Raw genomic sequence first — 15,697 nt, forward strand, 5'->3', positions numbered from 1 at the left:
TCTGTGGTTGTATAATCTGGTGTTGGAAATGCTAGACTATCAAGAGAATTTGTTTCCAGCTACTCAGCTGTGCAATACTGAAGTCATGTGGGCATCTAGGCTATGTGGTCATGTCTATGTTTCTATTAAGTCCTGAATAGAAATATACCCTATCAGTCTTTGAGATTTAGAGTTCTATTTTCTACTCACATTCTTAAAAATTTTACTACTAAAGTAATTTATGGGAAACAAGAAAACTAAATGTAAGGGTTTTTATTTCCTTCAGGCTATCAACAGTTTTCTCTCATATGCTCTTCATCCCACAGCTTTACTGGGTTTGTAAAGTTATTTCCCTACGTACTTCTAGATAATTATAGTGAAAAATGGGATTCCTGGGTCAGATAATAGTTGATGCTAATTATTCCTAGTAAAAATATTATATGACTTGATGGAAGAGGTTGCCATAATTACTTTCTGTGTTTATAACACTGAAATCATTATGTTTTATGTGACCTTTGAATTCAGAAAAATATGGTTAAAATAATTATGTCATTTATTTAACAATTCAAAGGCAACAAGATGTCAAGTGATTTAGCGGCCAAATATTGACAGTGCACACTATGCTGTGAGTACCTTGCAGAAACTGTGGCTATCATGGGAGACACAGCATGGCCTTTGCATCCACAAACCCCATAGTTAAATGGAATAGATGAACAGGTAAATTCTCAGTGACAGCTCAGAGATGAAAAGCATGCTGAGAAGAGAACTCATGAGGTTCATGGAAGCACAGAGAATGGTGCATAAAGCACCTGGGCTGAGAGGGGAAGAAAGTGGATTATTAAACACAGTTATGTATCAACTTAGATAAGAACTTTATACTAAATATATAAACATCTGTATACATTCCTTGGAAATTCTTCTTTGTCCTTAGAGCCATCCCCTTTATACTGCTTCATCTGATAACGCATGCAGCTTGAATGTATCAATTTCTAGCCTTGCCAGTATTTTATGGCCATGTTGGTTCAGGAAACAGGAAGATAAACAGAAGACTAAAAACCAGAAGGGTGAAATTAGCAGATTCTATTTTTAGTGTACCAGAATGCATCTATTTAAAGGACTGCATGTTTTCCATGCTCTTAGCCCCCCAATTACTCCTTTCCCTGTCTGTGAAAGGATAGAATTTTGCAGACCCCTGTCCTTCTAGCAAGATGTGACCCTTAACCTCTGTCTTGAAATCAGAGCCATTAGAATGAAGGGGATGAGGTTCTCAAAAGATTGGATCCAGTAACATTCCATGACAAAGTGGAAGGGGCTCACAAATACATCATGACATAATTTGTAAGTGATTCAAGAGAGTGTGTAGGGCCGTCTCCTCTTCAAAGATATAGAATTGGGTAGTTGTTGTCTAAGGGCAGATTTTTCTTTAATGTTATAGTGTTCCCTAAGTTGTCCACATTCTTGTAGGTAAACCCTTACATATGCTCTTATAAATAATATAAGTTGGATACACTGATCATCCAAGAATCCATTGTTTTCAGGTCTAGGAAGAGAAAGTTCAGGAAGTGCCAGGAACAAAGCCAGGGTTATAAACTGAGATTGTTTCTATGCCACACAGAAAGGGAAAATTCCTAGCTATGCTTTTTCCTAACAGGCATTCTTTTAAGGATTCAAGAAGAGACTTGAATATTGTATATCCTGCCTTTCATGTTGGGGGTCTTAGTGAGGTGACATTTCATATGAGAAGGCTGAGCTTTTGCTGGCAGAAGGGTGACTCTTAGGCATCGTGTAAGTAAATAGAAGGAAGAGTAAAGCATCGTCTCACATGAGAAGAAATACCATACCTGAAATACAAGTTCTGGTTGCCAGGCCCTAGAAGTTTCACTGTGCCAGATTTGATTTACTCAGACTTCTATCTGAATATTGTGAGGGATGCGGTTTCAGATCAACAGATAAAAGTCCCCTTAGCCTAGATAAACATCAATAGAAGGAACTCATTATTGAGAGACCATACTATTGCAGATAAACCATTCTTTCTGGGCAATTTTTTTTCTTTGAAGCTCCAAACCTGGTACCCCATCTCTGTAATTTGCTAAGCTTTATCTTAGGGAACTAAGACTTTCAGTTCCTGTCATCAAAGAAGCAGTCTCAGTCTTGGAAAACATAAGCAGGAGTTCAACGGAGGGTGATTGGAATCTCTCCCTCTGCACACGACCATATGGCTGGTAGTATAGCCACTCCAGTGTGTTCTCCCCAGTAGGTTCCAGGCAGAATCATAGCTCTCACTATTTCATAAGTTCGTTGTGCAGAGTTTGAGAGAGAGGAGGCTTTTGTGAACCAACTAGAATAAGATAGGTAGGAGATGAGGAGTCTCATCCTTGGAAAATAGCAGGAGAAATTCCATGTGGAGCAATGGTAACTTTCCTATACAGAAATAGGTATCACAATTCTTCCTGACTCTGCAATAGCAGATGGGAAGTTATAGAGTTTCCCGCTTGTGCCTTGTCTTCTATGTTAAGGGGTGATGTTTGTTTTGAGGTGGATAGCCTTGGATATAGAATGGATCAGTGGCAGACTTGTATCTGGGGAAATAACTCTGAAGGAAGAGCAAAAAGTGTCCTTTCACCCAGAGAAATACAGTGTACTAGCATATTTCCAAGACAGAATTCTTTACACCCCAGGATATATCGCCTATCGTTTGTTTTCCAATTGCCATGTGGAGAGTCCTATGGAACAGAGGCATTTTGTGAAGTGACTGGGATCACTGAAGAGGGAATCACAGCCTGTGTTAGTGTTAGGAGTAAGGAAAAGTCCCGAGAAAGGATTGGGAAAATATTGAGGGAAAGATGAGGGGTTTCTCTATGAAGAGAGTGGTTCTGGTCTGGACACCGGTAGCTGCTGGCACTGGGAGGCACTTGTTGCAAGAAATGTACTGTTTATTTCTCTAGTTTCAACCTCATGAGGCTTTTCCAAAGAAGAGACTTGTCTCAGCATTGAGAAATATGAAACTGAGTTCTATGTATCCATAGACACAGGAAGCTCTCATTCCATCTGCCCTAGTAGTAGTGAACCAAAGATCCAAGACTCTGGGACTTCTGTCATTGCTTGAGTATCATGTCAAGGCTTTTAGTGAGGAGCTGGACTTGCACAAGCAGTGGAGGAGTCTTAGTCTTTACTAAGAAGACTTAGAAGGAGGAATGGGAGGGTCCCGCTCACACATAGAAATAGGGGTAGTCCAGGTTGCCCCAGAAGAGACACAGGTAGACTTTAGACCAAATCATTACTCCCAATTTTTGTTTCCTTCCATTTTGTATTGTGTCAGAAGAATAAGGGAGGCTTTCTGTTCAAGAGTTACTTTGGTATTCGGGTGGTGTTGGTATATCCATTCTTGAGGGCAACAACTTGGAAAAGAAGTTGGAAGTTTCCTTACCACACAGTAATATGGGGCCCTATTCCAGCATGTCCATGGAGATGCTGTGCGAGGCCCCAAGTTAGGCCCAACTTTGTACCATTTCCCCTTCTATATGGTGTCTAAAACCCATAGTAATGGAAGCTTTTTGTGAGGGAGGTGGACTGGGTCAGCATGGAGTATTTCTAGTCTAGAGATATATGGAAGCAAGGCCAGTATGCCAGAAAGGAATTGAAGAAAGAGGGAAGATTGAGATGTTTCCATTCCCACACAGTCATCCATAGGAAGCTCCGGATAGCATGAGTGGTATGCTGTTTCAAGGCTTCCTTTGGAGAGGTTGATTGTTGATGGGGTGAGGACACAGGTCAAAGAGTCCCAGGCTAACTCCAAAATATTTTAATTATATTTTTGTTATTATTATTCTTGCTCATGAAACAGGAGTAAGAAGTCCAACCTCAGCTTTGTAGTGTGGGAATGAGAGAGAGAGAGAGAGAGAGAGAGAGAGAGAGAGAGAGAGAGAGCGCCCAGGACAGGTTGGCGGTTTTCTCTGGGTAATGAAAAGGTTATGTCATAACCTGATCCAGCCTCTTAAAGATTATTGGCTGACAGAGGTTCCCCATCAGTTGAGTGAAGTGAAGCTTTTGGGGTGGAGGCTGGACTCGAGTCAGTAGTGGAGGACACATAGTTTGGTAACTGTCAAAGATAGCAGTTCAGGGGAGTACTCCCACCGTTCCCCGGATTGCACTGAAGTGCTCTCTGCTTTGGCAGTTACCCCTGATAGACTTACACTGACTTTTCAGTGTTGTGAGAGCACTGTGTCAGTTACAGTGGTGGAGAAATTTGTGCATCCTCAACATGTCTGAATTTACTGAACCACAGTTAATACACAAGATAGGTCAGATTTGTTGGCTGCAAATCAGTAAATATTCCTGTTTTGATGTAACAAAAGTGGCCACAATTACAGGTTCTTTTATTCCAATCTCAATTACCATATGAACTTCAAAGTCACAGTTTTCACATTACATATCATGCTGTAACGATTCTGTGTGCATGTGTGTAGTAGAATGGCTAAGAAAAGAATTCCTAAGAAAAGGTTAAAGGGGCTGCAGAGTTCAGAGAGGCTGTCATAAAAACAGAGGCAGAAAGTCTCTGTAGGGAACCTGCTCCGTTCTGCTAACTTCTGCTCCAGAGTTAGTCAAAGTTCAGAGTTTAAATGCAGGACTTCTTAGCAGGAATTTTTGAGTGTCAGTTTCAAGAGGATTGTGTCCCACAGGTAGGTCCTGCTGTGGACCTGAAGCTTAGCGACAGAGGCAAAGGATGTTGCCTGTGGCAATTTTTCTGAATGGCACTTGGGATGAGGTGATAGTTCCATGAGCCTATAGCATCTCAGTCTTAAGGTGACCCTTCATGTATAGTCCCAGGTGAGAGGGTTCAATCTGGTGTACCAGATGAGCTCATGTGCTTATGAGATTTGTATATTTACAGGTGTTATATTCATTTTTTATCAATGAGTGCCTCCCAGTGTGCTGACAGATAGTAGCTGTTTTCTCATGTAAGTACAAAGTAGGGTCATTGTGTCTGCAGTTATCTTCTAAAAGGAGCAACTCAGGTCTAACTGTTGCTTTTAAATTAAAGTAATTCAAAGATAGGCACAGCCTGATACCTGGAGTTTTGTACTACATGGAATAACTCAGAGCAGGCCCAGTCTTTCTCACTCCACCCACTTCAGGATTCCTGAGAGCAGGAAACAACTCTGTAGCTGTTTTTTTAAGGCTCATTATTTGTGTTTGGGCATGTTTGTGTACCTGTATGCCCATGCGACATGTGGGTGTAGCTGTGTGTGTGTACATGTGTACATGTGCATATGTAGGATTTTCGGGTTCTGTTGAGCCATCTCACTGTTCCTATAGTTCAATATCTTTGCTCAATGCAAATGAGCTTGCATTTAGTATCACAGCTATATTCTTTATGTTTTCAACTGAATGATTTATTTTTAGCATTTGCCTATGTAAATGCATCAAATGCAGCTTTGAGTTCCTCCAAGTTGGTTTCAATAACAGTGTCCATAAGTCACATTTAACCTCAGGATTTCTTAGATTCTAATATACTCATGTCTCCACATCATAGTTTTTTACTTTTGATTTTAATGTTCGGCCCCTTGGAAATTTCGTCCATTTTAGTATTATAGGTGGAAGTAGATCTCTGCAGTAATCAGACACTTCAGATTTCTTTTAACTTGTGTGTTTTGTTTTCTAAGTTTATGCTTCTTGTTGCTGTGTCTAACTGGTCATCATACATAGTTGCCTGAGAATCATCCTTTTTACATGCTGAATATCTGTGTGACCCAGATTCTAGCTTTTTTGGTGAGGCTTCTTATGCTTATTTGCACAATTGGCATATTCACAGGTGTTTGGCACATATTTTATGCTCATTCTGTGGCCATTTGTATGAATATAGGGCTATGTCATTTGTGATTGTCTATGACTGGAAATACAGAACTTGCCTTTTAACTGTAGTGCAGATGGTAAGGCACTTTGATAAATACCATGTTTTTCCAGAATCTGAGGGCTGCTACCTTCCATTTCACCTTCCCTAGAGATATGAGGCCTGTTCATCTATAATGCAACCATAAAATGCAGGTTATTTGATCACATCGGACCCCATTTCTAAATGTTGGAATGGTATGTTCTCATCTCTGAAAAAGTTATGGCTAGTCTGTCTCCACCTTGCATGTCTCCTCTGTAAAGACACCTCGTTGGCCCTTGAAGAGCATTTTATATGCCATTTCCGGGTAACATTGTTTATCAGTCTTCACATATCTGTTATTAGAAAGCCATGCAACCACCTTCATTTATTGTATTTGAAATCTCTATACAGTTACTTTTGTGAAAACACTGTCTGCATTTTCTAGTATAAAAAATTTAAACAAACCAGATAATTGTTTGTTTGTTTTCTTGTTTCTTGAGACAGCGTTTCCCTGCTGTGGGAAATGATCTTGTACACTGTAAACATTTGTCATTCTTATTGGTTTAATAAATGCTGACTGGTCAGTAGCCAGGCAAAAAGTATAGACAGGACAACCAGACTAAGAGAATTCTGGGAAGAGAAAAGGCAAAGTCAGTTGTCAACCAGATGCAGGGGAAGTAAGATAAGAATGCTTCACTGAGAAAAAGTACAAAGCCACGTGGCTAATAGAGACAAGAATTATGGGTTATTTTAAGTTGTAAGAACTAGTGAATAATAAACCTGAGATAATAGGCCAAACAGTTTATAAATGTGGTAAGGCTCTGTGAGTTTCTTTGGGACTAAATGGCTGAGGAGCCAAGTGGGACAGAAACTTCCATGTACAAATGACACCAAAACGTTTGGCAATGATTTTTATGTAAAGCCTGAGAGCTTAAAAAAGGGATTCTGGATATATAAGAACAGAATTGAGTGAAGCTTCGTGGTAACCTTCTTTACTCCAGTAGTCTCTGTTTGTTGGTGGCAAGCAGAGGCATGGATTCTTCAAGAGCAGCTTCTTGACTCAGTGTTAGCACCAAAAAAACCCTGCATGGCAACACTTTTAAGAGGTCTGCCCCCAAACACATAAATGGTGTTAATAAGCAGCCAGCAGCATGCTTCTTGGTGATGGCATGGACCTTGAAACTACAGAGTTGAGACAATAAATGCTACTCCCACCAATACCTTCACCAATAGAAGCTAGACTCCCAGGAAACAAAGGAGTGGGGAAATTCCAGTCTCCAAAGCAGCAGCTTTAATCCTAGCCATATCAATTAGCAAACTAAAGGCTGGTGTGGTCAAAAAAAGATAAAGAGACACAATAAAGATAGATTCAGACAAAAAAAAAGCTCTAGATGGTTTACAGTGTGTTTAAAAATATACGTAGGAGCCGGGCCGTGGTGGCGCACGCCTTTAATCCCAGCACTCGGGAGGCAGAGGCAGGAGGATCTCTGTGAGTTCGAGACCAGCCTGGTCTACAAGAGCTAGTTCCAGGACAGGCTCCAAAACCACAGAGAAACCCTGTCTCGAAAAACCAAAAATATATATATATATATATACGTAGGATTGGGAGAGAAAAGAAAAATGATAAAGTCCTTAAAAAGAAATATAGTCAGGTGTGGTGGTACATGCCTTTAATTCCACCTCTTGGGAGGCAGAGACAGGCAGATTTCTATGAGTTCAAGGCCAGTCTGGTCTATAGAGTGAGTTCCTGAATAGCCAAAGAAACACAGAGAAACCCTGTATTAAAAAAACCAAAAAATAAAAATAAAAGAACTATAGTTTTAAAAATGCCATGTAAAGATGGAAAATACACAGAGAATCTGGATACTGTATGTTATTGTGTTGTCTCTGCATGGTTGTCCATTGAGGAAAGAGCAATAGCTGCTAAAAGAATTTGATTATAAATGCTGCTAGACTAATCCAATATATTTATTTTGAAAATGCCTTGACTTCAAAATTTAAGTAAAATTCATGTTACTTTGGAGAAAAGGTTTTGCTTTTGATTTCATAGGACATGAGAGGATATGCATTCATTCTGGCTTAAGAAAAATAAGGTTTAATATCCAGGTCTTCAATTTGATTCCATTGATCAACATCTCTGTTTTTATGCCAATACCAAGCTGTTTTGATTACTGTATCTCTGTAATAGAGCTTGATGTCAGGGATGGTAATGCCTCCTGAAGTTCCTTTATTATATAGGATTATTTTGGCTATTCTGGGTTTTTTCTCAGATAATTGGGAATCAACCTACCTCAGGATCCAGCAATATCACTCTTGGGAATATACCTAAAAGATGCTCAATCATACGACAAAAGCATTTGTTCAACTATGTTCATATCAGCATTATTTGTAATAGCTAGAACCTGGAAACAACCTAGATGCCCCGAAAAATGGATAAAGAAAGTGTGGCTCATTAACACATTAGAGTACTATGCAGCAGTTTAAAAACAAACAAACAAAACAAAACAACAACAACAAAAAACCCAATGACATCTTGAATTTTGCATGCAAATGGATGGAATTAGAAAACACTATCCTGAGTGAGATAACCTAGACCCCCCCCCCAGAATGAATATAGTACGTACTCATTCATATGTGGACACTAGCCATAAACAGAGGGCATTGAGCCTATAGTTCATGATCCTAGTGAAGCTAAATAATAAGATGAAGGTTGGATAGGGGAGCACGGAAGCACAATTCTTAGTTAAGGGAGCCACCTTAAGGTTGGCAAGAGACTTGAACCTAGAGTGGCTCCCAGAGCCCAAGGCGATGTCCCCAGTTAGTTCCTTGGGCAGATGAGGATAGGGAACCTGAAATGACCATATCCTATAGCAATACTGACGAATAACTTGCATATCACCATAGAACCTTAATCTGGTGATGGATGGAGATAGAAACAGAGACCCACACTGGAGCACTGGACTGAGCTCCCAAGGTCCCAGTGAGGAGCAGAAGGAGGGAGAACATGAACAAAGAAGTCGGGACCACGAGGGGTGCACCCATCCACTGAGAGAGTGGAGCTGATCTATTAGGAGCTCACCAAGGCCAGCTGGACTGTGACTGAAAAAGCATGGGATAAAACCGGAATCTCTGAACATGGTGAACAATGAGGGCTGATGAGAAGCCAAGGACGATGGCACGGGGTTTTGATCCTACTTAATGTGCTGGCTTTGTGGGAGCCTAGCCAGTTTGGATGTTCACCTTCCTAGATATGGACGGAGGAGGGAGGACCTTGGACTTACCACAGGGCAGGGAACCCTGACTGCTTTTTGGACTGGAGAGGGAGGGGGAGAGGAGTAGGGGGAGGGGAGAAGGGTGGGAGGAGGGAGAGAAGGGTGGGAGGAGTGGGAGGGAAATGGGAGGCTGGGAGGAAGCGGAAACTTGTTTTTTTTTCCTTTTCTCAATAAAAATAAAAGAAAGAAAATTCTGTAAAAAGATTAAAAAGGTGACACATTTCTACTACTTTAATATATAAAAATTTAATTTGGACCTAAAAAAAAAGATGAACCCAAAGAAAAACATATATAGACCCACCTGGATATTGGAAACAGACAAGATCACCTGACGAAATTGGGATCATGGGGGCAGGGGATAGAAGGAAGGGGAGAAGGGAGGGTTGAGGAGAACTTGTGAAAATGGGGTAATCGAGAGGGAGGAAGAACAGATATGAGAACAAGGAAAGAGATATCTTGATTGAGGGAGCCATATGAGGTTAGCAAAAAATCAGGCTCTAGAAAAATTCCCAGGATTCCACAAGGATGACCCCAGCTAAGACCCTAACCAACATAGGTGAAGGTGCCTGAACTGGCCTTGCCCTGTAGTCAGACTGATGATTATCGTAAATATCACCATAGAACCTTTGTCCAACAAAAGATGGAAACAGAGGCAGAAACCCACATGAGAACACTGGAATGAGCTCCCAAGGTTCAGTTAAAGAGTGGAAGGAATGAGAGTATGAGCATAGTGATCAAAACCATGATGGGTTCACTCACTAAGACAGTTTGCCTGAGCTAATGGGAGCTCATTAACTCCAACTGGACTGGGTGTGAACAAGCATGGGATCAAACTAGTTCCTCTGAATGTGGTTGACAGTTGGGGCAGACTGAGGGGCAATTGACAGTGGCACTGGGATTTGTCTCTACTGCAGGTACTGGCTTTTTGTGATTCTATTCTCTTTGGATGTATACCTTGCTCAACCTAGATGTTGTAGGGAGGGCATTGGACTTTCCACAGGGCAGGGTGCCTTGCCCTCTCTTAGGATTGGAGGGGGTAGAGGGTGGGCCCTCTGTTCGCGAGCTAACCAAGCAGCGCGGAGTTTCGATCTGGGCACCGAGTGAAATATCATTGTGGTGAATGAGTGCTGTGGCAGCTAGGAACATACCTCAGCCTGCCCACACTTCCTGGCCATCCTACAGGGGCTATACTGTCCATACCTCCTCTCTCTTCCTATCCCATACAGCTTACATCCAGATCCCCCCACCCCCTGTCTCCCTCCCTCCCTCCCTTCTTTGCTTGCAAAGCGCCTCCCTGCTCAGCCTGCTGGGGCACTGGGACCGAACCCGAACCGGGAGGACAAAGGGGTGGCAGGTAGGTCCTTTGTTCCCATAGCCTGCCCGCAGCGAGCAGGGTGGGCCCTTTGTTCGCGAGCTAACCAAGCAGCACAGAGTTTCGATCTAGGCACCAAGTGAAACATCATTGTGGTGAGTGAGTGCTGCGGCAGCTGGGAACATACCTCAGCCCGCACACACTTCCTGGCCATCATACAGGGGCTATACTGCCCATACATCCTCTCTCTTCCTATCCCATACAACTTACATCCAGATCCCTCAACCCCCTGTCTCCCTCCCTCCCTCCCTTCTTTGGCCACATAGCAGCCTGATAGGGCGCTGGGACCGAACCCAAACCGGGAGGACAAAGGGGTGGCCTGCAGCTCCTTTGTTCCCATAGCATGCCCGAAGCGAGCAGGGTGGGCCCTTTGTTTGCGAGCTAACCAAGCAGCAGAGTTTCGATCTGGGCACCAAGTGAAACATCATTGTGGAGAAACATCTCTGGGGAGTGACATCACTGGGAAGGTACATCAGTAGGCAAGAAGACCTGATCCTGTAAAAGAAGATCCAAAGGGGAGTATTGGGAGGAAGAGATGGGCAGATGCCAATGCAGGAATTCTCCCAACAATCTGAAAAACAACACGAAACCACCAGAAGCCAGTGACCTCACAACAGGAGGACATGAACAGCTTAATCAAGAAGAAGTAGAAAAAACTGACTTCATGAAAGTGATTGACACCTTTAAACAGCATATAAAAAACGCCCTTATAGAAATGGATGAGAAGTATAACAGAAAGTTCGAGGAATTGAGTAAATCAGTGAATGATACCCTAGGAAACCAAGGAAAAACAATCAAGCAGATAATGGAAACAGTTCATGACTTGAAAACTGAAATGGAGGCAAAGAAGAAAACACAAACAGAAGGCAGGCTGGACATGGAAAATCTAGGTAAACGAATAGAGACTACAGAATCAAGAATAACCAGCAGAATACAAGAGATAGAAGAAAGAATCTCAGATTCTGAGGATAACATAGAGAAAATAAATGCTCTGATCAAAGAAAACAGCAAGTCCAACAAACTCTCATCACAAAACATTCAGGAAATATGGGACACAATAAAAAGACCAAACCTAAGAATAATTGGAGTAGAAGAAGGAGAAGAAGTACAGCTCAACGGTCCAGAAAATATACTTAATAAAATTATAGAAGAAAACTTTCCCAACCTGAAGTCAGATGAACCTATGAAGGTTCAAGAAGCATACAGAACACCAAAGAGGCTGGATCAAAAGAAAACATCCCCTCGCCATATAATAATCAAAACACAAAATATACAGAAGAAAGAAAGACTATTAAGAGCCGCAAAGGAAAAAGGCCAAGTTACTTATAAAGGTAAACGTATCAGACTTACACCTGACTTCTATATCGAAACCATGAAAGCCAGAAGGTCCTGGATAGATGTACTCCAAAAACTAAGAGACCACGGATGCAAGCCCAGACTACTATATCCAGCCAAACTTTCGTTCACTATAATTGGAGAAAACAAAATTTTCCAGGATAAAAACAAATTTAAACAATATGTAGCCACAAATCCAGCCTTACAGAAAATAATAGAAGGAAAATCACTAACCAAGGAGTCCAACAATGACCACAATAAATCAGACATCTAGAGACCCTTCACCAGCGCAAATCAAAGAAGGGAAACACACAAACCCTACTACTAAAAAAGTGACCGGAGTTAACAACCACTGGTCATTAATATCACTTAATATCAATGGGCTCAACTCACCTATAAAAAGGCACAGGCTAAGAGATTGGATAAGAAAACAGGATCCAACATTCTGCTGTCTACAAGAAACACACCTCAACCACAAAGACAGGCACCTACTCAGAGTAAAGGGCTGGGAAAAGGCTTATCAAGCAAATGGACCTAAGAAACAAGCAGGTGTGGCCATACTAATTTCTAACAAAGTTGACTTCACACTTAAATCAATCAGAAGAGATGGAGAGGGACATTTTATACTCATAACAGAAACAATTCATCAGGAAGAAGTCTCAATCCTGAATATCTATGCCCCTAATATAAAAGCACCCACGTACGTAAAAGAAACATTACTAAAACTCAAGGCAGCCATCAAACCGCACACACTAATAGTAGGAGACTTCAACACTCCTCTCTCACCAATGGACAGGTCAATCAGACAGAAACCTAACAGAGAAATTAGAGAATTAATGGGGGTAATGAAGCAAATGTACTTAACAGACATCTATAGATTATTCCACCCAAAGAGGAAAGAATATACCTTCTTCTCTGCAGCTCATGGAACCTTCTCTAAAATTGACCACATACTTGGTAACAAAGCTAACTTACACAGTTACAAAAAAATATTAGTAACCACCTGTGTCTTATCAGATCACCATGGATTAAAGTTAGAATTCAACAACAATGCTACCCCCAGAAAGCCTACAAACTCATGGAAACTGAACAGTCAACTACTGAACCATACCTGGATTAAGGAAGAAATTAAGAAAGAAATTAAAGTCTTCCTTGAATTCAATGAAAATAAAGAAACAACATACTCGAACTTATGGGACACTATGAAAGCAGTCCTAAGAGGAAAGTTCATAGCACTAAGTGCCCACCTAAAGAAAATAGAGAAAGCACATATTGGAGACTTAACAGCCCACTTGAAAGCTCTAGAAAAAAAAGAAGCAGACTCACCTAGGAGGAGTAGAAGACTAGAAATAATCAAACTGAGGGCTGAAATCAACAAAATAGAAACACAGAAAACAATCCAAAGAATCAATGAAACAAAAAGCTGGTTCCTGGGGAAAATCAACAAGATTGATAAACCCCTATCCAAATTAATCAAACGGCAGAGAGAGAACACACAAATTAATAAGATCAGAAATGAAAAGGAGGACATAACCACAGACACAGAGGACATTCAGAGAGTCATTAGATCTTACTACAAAAGCCTGTATGCCACAAAACTGGAAAATGTAAAAGAAATGGACACGTTTTTAGGTAAATACCATTTACCAATACTAAACCAGGACCAGGTGAACAATCTAAACAGACCTGTCAGTCACGAAGAATTAGAAGCTGTTATCAAAAACCTCCCTACCAAAGAAAGCCCAGGACCAGATTGTTTCAATGCAGAATTCTACCAGAACTTCCAAGAAGACATAATACCTATACTCCTTAATGCATTCCACAATATAGAAACAGAAGGGTCATTACCAAATTCCTTTTATGAAGCCACAATTACTCTGATACCAAAACCACTCAAAGACTCAACCAGGAAAGAGAACTACAGGCCAATCTCACTCATGAACATCGACGCAAAAATCCTCAACAAAATACTGGCAAATCGAATCCAAGAACACATCCGAAAAATTATCCATTATGATCAAGTAGGCTTCATTCCTGAGATGCAGGGCTGGTTCAACATACGAAAATCTATCAATGTAATCCAGCATATAAATAAACTGAAAAAAAACCATATGATCATTTCATTAGATGCTGAAAAAGCATTTGACAAAATTCAACATCCATTTATGTTAAAAGTCTTGGAGAGATTAGGGATACAAGGGTCATACCTAAATATAATAAAAGCTATATACAGCAAGCCGACAGCTAACATCAAATTAAACTGAGAGAAACTCAAAGCCATCCCACTTAACTCAGGAACACGACAAGGCTGTCCACTCTCGCCATACCTCTTCATTATAGTGCTTGAAGTTCTAGCAATGGCAATAAGACAACATAATGGGATCAAGGGGATTCGAATTGGAAAGGAAGAAGTTAAACTTTCGTTATTTGCAGATGATGTGATAGTGTACTTAAGCGACCCCCAAAACTCCACCAAAGAACTTTTACAGCTGATAAACACCTTTAGTAATGTGGCAGGATACAAGATCAACTCCAAAAAATCAGTCGCCTTCTTATACACAAAGGATATGGAAGCAGAGAGGGAAATCAGAGAAGCTTCACCATTCACGATAGCCACAAACAGCATAAAATATCTTGGGGTAAATCTAACCAAGGAAGTGAAAGATCTATTTGACAAGAACTATAAGGCACTGAAGAAAGAAATTGAAGAGGATACCAAAAATGGATGGACCTCCCTTGCTCTTGGATTGGGAGGATCAACATAGTAAAAATGGCAATTCTACCAAAGGCAATTTATAGATTCAATGCAATCCCCATCAAGATCCCATCAAAATTCTTCACAGATCTTGAGAGGACAATAATCAACTTTATATGAAAAAAAACCCAGGATAGCCAAAACAATCCTATACAATAAAGGATCTTCTGGAGGCATTACCATCCCTGACTTCAAACTCTATTACAGAGCTACAGTAATGAAAACAGTGTGGTACTGGCATAAAAACAGAGAAGTCGACCAATGGAATCGTATAGAAGACCCGTATTTTATCCCACAAACCTATGAACACCTCATTTTTGATAAAGGTGCTAAAAGTATACAATGGAAGAAAGAAAGCATCTTCAACAAATGGTGCTGGCACAACTGGATGTCATCCTGTAGAAGAATGAAAATAGACCCATATCTATCACCGTGCACAAAACTCAAGTCCAAATGGATTAAAGACCTCAATATCAGCCCAAACACACTGAATCTGATAGAAGAGAAAGTGGGAAATACCCTACAACAGATGGGCACAGTTGATCGCTTCCTATGTATAACCCCAGAAGCACAGACATTAAGGGCAACATTGAATAAATGGGACCTACTTAAACTGAGAAGCTTCTGTAAAGCAAAGGACATTGTCAATAAGACACAAAGGCAACCTACTGACTGGGAGAAGATCTTCACCAACCCCGCAACAGACAAAGGTCTGATCTCCAAAATATTTAGAGAACTCAAGAAACTAGACTTTAAAATGCTAATTAACCCAATTAAAAAATGGGGCACTGATCTGAACAGAGAATTCTCAACAGAAGAAGTTCAAATGGCCAAAAGACACTTAAGGTCGTGCTCAACTTCCTTAGCAATCAGGGAAATGCAAATCAAAACAACTTTGAGATATCATCTTACACCTGTCAGAATGGCTAAAGTCAAAAACACCAAGGATAACCTTTGCTGGAGAGGCTGTGGAGGAAGGGGTACCCTCATCCATTGCTGGTGGGAATGCAATCTTGTGCAACCACTGTGGAAGTCAGTGTTTCGGTTTCTCAGGAAATTCGGGATCAGCTTACCCTTGGACCCAGGAATACTACTCCTGGGAATATACCCAA

This window comes from Microtus oregoni, unplaced genomic scaffold (assembly GCF_018167655.1).
Source record: "Microtus oregoni isolate MIOR12 unplaced genomic scaffold, Mior012 000063F_ref0000156, whole genome shotgun sequence".
In the NCBI taxonomy this organism is placed as follows: Eukaryota; Metazoa; Chordata; class Mammalia; order Rodentia; family Cricetidae; genus Microtus; species Microtus oregoni.